Here is a 6,158-nt window from a genome sequence, read left to right as displayed (position 1 = left end):
TCCGCAAGTAGGCGGGCTGTCTCCCCAATATAGAGGAGGCCACATCGGGTACAGGGGATGCAATAGATGATATGTGTGGAGGTACAGGTGAATCTGTGGCGGATATGGAAGTTTCCTTTGGGGCCTTGGAGGGAGGTGAGAGGGGAGGTGTGGGCGCAAGTCTTGCACCTCCTGTTTAAGCAGTCTTGACTATATTGATAAGACAGTGAAAATGAGATTAGATTGCTACCCTCGTGAGATATGGCAGCTGGTCTATGAAAATTCATCTCATGCACAAGCCAAAACACACCATTTTTGATCACTATGTCCTGATAGAATCTTCTTCCCGACCTCTCCGCCCCCACCCCAATCTGTCCTATCACCCTCCCCTTGACCTTTTTCCACCTATCACATTTCCGACACCCCTCCCCCAAGTCCCTCCTCCCTATCTTTTATCTTAGCCTGCTGGACAAACTTTCCTCATTCCTGAAGAAGGGCTAATGCCCGAAACGTCGATTCTCCTGTTCCCTAGATGCTGCCTGACCTGCTGCGCTTCTCCAGCAACACATTTCCATCTCTGATCTCCAGCATCTGCAGACCTCATTTTCCCTTTACACAGGAGGCACTGTCAGAGGGAGGCAATGTCCTCGTGATACTGACCCCACACAGTTCAATCAGAATTTCTCCCACCTTTTGAGGTTTAAATGTCGCCATGGCATATGGTGCAATTTGAATTTAATAAATAAACTACAGTTAAATAAATGAAAAGGTAGTTGTCTATTCCCAGGTTTAGTCGAATTTCATGACTAGTGGTGCACGTTTTTAAGGGGAGAGTAGAGAGATTTAAAATAAAAATACGCGAGAGCTTTTTTTCACAGAGAGTGATTCATGATGTGGAATAAACTACCTTTTGTATTGGCGGATGCAGGCAAAATTACACACTGCAAAAAGCATTTGGTTGGATGCAGGAATAGGAAAGGCTTGAAGGAATGTGGGCCAGGAGAGTGCAGGTGGGACGAGTTTAGTTTGTAGTCATGTTCGTCATGGACTGGTTGGACCAAAGTGTCTGTTTTGTGCTGTGTGACTCCGTGACCAATGTGTACAGTAATGTCCATGACACTCATGGTCATTGTTTGAAAAATCCATCTGGTTCACTGTTGACATTTCGGGAAGGAAATCTTACCTGGTCTGGACTACGTGTGACTCCAGGTCCACATCAATGTGTTTGATTCTTAACCCTCCTCTGTCTAATTATGAATAGGTAATGAATGATGGTCTAGCAGGCAATGCCAATTATTCCCTTGTTGTGAATGATTTTTTTTAAAAAGTGGGAAGGTTGAAAATGCAATCTCGCCTGACATTTTGTGACTAGACTTGACGAAGGAGCAGCGCTTTGAAAAGCGGAATTTCTCACTAACGTGTCTGATGGTTAACATCTTCAACAAGAATGCACATGGATAAGGGTAGGTATACATATAAATAAAGATAATATTTCGGTCAGGTGAATAGTCCAAATAATGACCGATACATGCTGTTCATACAGTAAGAGAAACTAGGAAAGTTTGGGTTGGGAGAGTCCAGCAAGTTATTATCTCGAGGGCCATTATACCCGCCACTGAGAACTGGAATTGCTCAATTGATAACTAGAATCGGAGGTTTAAAGTTAAGTAGCAGCAGAGGCTCAAAGGAGGTTATTCCTGAAGATCAGCGTTACCACTGTGCAGATGGTCACCCAGGAAAATGCACAAGGGAGGATCAGGTGGAACAACAATAATCAAGAGTGTCTGAGCGCCATGCAGCACGGAAACAAGGTCTTCATTCAAAATTGTCCATGCCCACTATGTTTCGCAAACAAAATTAATCCCACTCACCTGCATTTATCCCATATCCTTCTCAACGTTTCCTGTTAATGGATCTGTGCAAATGGCCTTTAAATTGAAATGTACCTGCATCTACCATTTCCACTGGCCGAACATTCAGCATCAGTGCTACCATCTTTTGGAAAAGATTGCCTCTCAGGTCCCTTTTAAATCGTTCTCCCCTCGCCTTAAACGAATGCCTCTTTGTTTTTAACTCCCTCAACTTAGGGAAAAGATATTTGCTATTCCACCTATCTTTGTCCCATATGATTTCTTACGCGTCTACAATGCCTCGTCCTCCTATACTGCACTTAAAATGTCCCAGTCTGTTTTATAAGTCAAAACGTCCAGTCCTGGCATTAACGTGGTAAATGTGTTTTGAACCTGGTCCAATTTAATAATGTCCTCCTTGTAACAGGGTGATTAGAAATTGACAGAGGACTCCAGAAGAGTCCTGAATATTAAAGATTACATTAGAACTCCGATACTCAGTGGTCTGATCAATGATGGCAACCGTGCTAAACACCCTCTTAAATATCCTGTCTACCTGTCATACAAAGAACGATGGACTGGAACCTCTGGGTCTCTATGTTCAACAATACGACCCAGTACCCCATTTGCAAGTGCTGCCCTTGCTTGTTTTACCAAAATAGAATATCTTGCGGTAACCCTAATTAAACAGTATCTGTCTCTTTGAAGCAGTTTGGCCCAATTATCAAAATCCCTTTGTAATATTAGCTAAGTTTCTTCACTGTTGACTGTAGTTACATTTTTGGTGTCACCCGCACTTACAAAACATACCTCCTCAATTCTTATCCAAATCGTTTAAATAAATGACAAACTGCCGCGGACCAACCTCCGATTGTTGCAGAAAACTGCGATTCACAGGCCACCGGGGATTGTGCTGTGAAGCTCTATCGTCAGGGGAGTTGACAGACTCTGCATGTCTCTGATGAGTTCACAAACGATAATCTTCTGCCCCGGGCCAGAAGACAATCTATCAGAAAATATACGCTATTTTTCTCATGAGACAGAGGCAGGTAAGGAAGGTATGCGAGTGTGAAGGTACCTTAGGTGTGAAGAGATGTGGAACATCTCGATAACAGATAGAAGGAAGCTGATATAAGTTTGAGGAAACATGGATAAACAGGGCTCTGCAAGATTGCGAAGGAACGAATTGAGGAATGGATTTAGGACAGCGTGAAGGGGGCATGAAAAAGCCTTAACGGGAAAGATTAAGTAAAAACTCAAAGCGTTCTACATTTCTGCGAGTAACAAGCCGGTGGTGAAGGCACGGCCAATCACAGGTTAGGTTAGATTTCCTCCAGTGTGGAAACAGCCCTTTCAGCCCAACAAGTCCACACCAACGATCTAAACAGCAACCCACTCTCCTTACATTAAACTCAACTACTGCACCCAACACTACGTGCAATGTAGCACAGCCAAGTTACTTAACCTGCACTTCTTTGGACTGTGGGAAGAAACCGGACCACCAGGCGGCAACCCACGCAAACGCGGGGAGAATGTACCAAATCTACGCAGACAATTGCTTGAAAGGGGATTTGAACCCGGGCTCTTGTCACTATAAGGCAGCAGTGCTAACCACTGAGCTACGGTGACAACACAGGAGCGTTTACGTGGTGGTGGAGAAGGTAGTGGAACTCTTCTTTGAATATTTTGCTTCATTACTAACTGAGAGAGGGACCTTGTCGTTGTGAGCATAGCGCGAAACAGGCAGGTGTGCTCAACAGTTGAATGTTTAGAAGGAGGATGTGCTGAAAGTTTGGGGAAAATAATGAGAATAAAGAATTAGCCTGGGATGGGATATATGGAGGGATATTTGGATAGAGATGGAATATATCCACCATTACTACAGAAAGCGAGCGAAGAGGGTGCTGCAACTTTGACAATGATCTTTACATCCTCATTGTCCATTTGATTAGTTCCAGACATTTGGTGGGTCGGAAATGTTATTACCTTGTTCAAGAAAGGGAATGGGGATTATCCTGTAAATTACAGACAAGTCAGTCTTACATGAATAGTGGGCAAAGTATTTCAGAGAACTGTGAGTGAGAGGATTTATCATTCCTTGGAAAACCATAGTTTTATTTGACATAGTCAGCTTGGTTTTGTCAGAGGCAAGTCATGCCTCACAAACCTTCTTGAATCATTTGCGCATGTCACAAAACATATTAATGAAGGTACAGCGGTGGATGTGGTGTACATAGAATTCGGAAAATTTTAGTATAAAGTTGCCCATGGGCTTATTCAGAATTTATTGAGGCATGGGATACAATGGAATTATTCTGCCTGGGTGCAAAATTGGCTGTTTCATCGAAGACAGAATATAGTGCTTGATGAAAAATATTCAGCCCGAAACATGGTGAGCAGTGATGTTCCACATGGATGGGTTCTGGGACCGTTGCGATTTTTAAAAATCACTTGGATGAGTTAGTAATTGTGCCAATGACACAAAGTATGGTGGAGTTGTAGATAGTGTAGAAGGCTGTGTGCAGAAATTCCTTAATGCCGGCCTTCGACCAGTGCCCACTCCCTCAGCACTGACCCACTGAGACTGCCGACCTTCTCAACACTGACCCACCAACAGTGCCAATCGTTCAGCCCTGACATGCTGACAGTGCCCACTCGCCAGACCTGACCTCCAGACAGTGCCCACTTCTTCAGAACTGACACTATGACGTGCACACACCCTCAGCACTGATCCTCCAACATGTCCCACTCCCTCAGCGCTTTACTTGCACAGTGCCAATCTCTCAGCACTGACGCTCCGACAGTGTCCGCTGCCAAAGCACTGACCATCTGACAGTGTCAGCATACGTTCAGTCCGGTCGCAATGCCCCAGCCAATGTCCTGCTGTGCGTCAAGAAGAGAAAGACCTCAAGTGAGTGCCAATATTATGATTTTATTTCTGAAAACTCTCCATTATTTGACTCGCTGAAGTTACAGTATTTGATGGGTCTGGCGAATGTACACTCTCACACGGCTTATTTCGAGGTCGTGTTTCCTTCCTCGGTGTCCTTCCCACCATCTCAAACATTGCGCACGCAGATGCAGCAGCCATAAATCAGAGACAGAGACTGCTTCTCCGGATCATAGCCAAACAAACAATACAACCCTCTGGCCCTCTGGCATCCAATTGCAGACGCTGAAATGCAGTGTGATAGGTCATTGGTTTGTGGTACTCAGCGGCGGTGCATGAGACTAATGGCCATCTATCCATTTCCACTTCGTGTTTTTTTTTAATTCAGCATCCCCATTTAATCATCTGCATTATGCATTTCATCATTCCCATATCTTATGGCTCATATACACTAAGACGCACAGTCCTATGATCTAACTGCTTCAACTGGAATACACTAGGAATATGGTGCACAATTCCCCTCCTTCTATTCTTTGGTTAGTCCCATGTTGGGAGCCCTGTCACGGTCCCTATCTACCTATCACTCAGACCACGCTGGGAGCAACGTACATCATTCCCAGGTCTGTATCTCCCAGACCACACTGAGAGCCCCGTGCACTGACCCGATCTTCCTATCATTTAGTTATACCCCACACTGGGAACGTAGTGCACAGTCTCCAGCTCCCTTTTCTTCAGACCACATTAGCTCTACCACCGGTTCGACGACACTGGTTGCACTGTATACAGTTCCAATCTCCATACCGTGGAATCAGTGAGAACTTCAGCTGCTGGACGTTAGAGTCAGGAACATTTGGATATGGAAAAGAACAAGTCAGACACAATCTGAGAAGCAGGAACATCGACGTTCATTTGGAAACGCTTTCGACCTGAAGCGTTGACTTTCCAAATCATGTGATGCTGTCTGACCTTTTGTCCTTTTCAGGCTTCGCATTTTGCCGAATCCCACCTCCTCATGCTTCAGTTGCATACACACCAGAACACTGTGCACAGTTCTGTTATCCATTTCCTGAGGAAAATCAATTGATCACTTCCTTAGAGCGAGCCTCCGATTTAAATGGAGATTTGCAAGGGTCCGAAAGGAGCATTCAAGTTCTCGGATGATCCCTTCACTGTCTCGTCCAAGTGGGGATTCATGAGCATGCCACGGTAAGCTCCTATCTCAGTTGGTACCATGACCGTCAGGCTATTGGAAATCCCTAGCTTATTCGCCTGAAGGAAGAGCTTGGACGGCATGGAGGCATGACAGTCACTCTCCACAGAGACTACTTATTTTATACACTGATATTACTGGAGAATCAGTTCATGGGTAAGTGGTGTGTGTGAATGTAGTTATGAAGATATATTTGTGAATATAGAAATATATGTGTGTGTGTGTGTGT

This window comes from Chiloscyllium plagiosum, chromosome 49 (assembly GCF_004010195.1).
Source record: "Chiloscyllium plagiosum isolate BGI_BamShark_2017 chromosome 49, ASM401019v2, whole genome shotgun sequence".
NCBI lineage: Eukaryota > Metazoa > Chordata > Chondrichthyes > Orectolobiformes > Hemiscylliidae > Chiloscyllium > Chiloscyllium plagiosum.
This window is presented reverse-complemented; position numbering follows the sequence as displayed.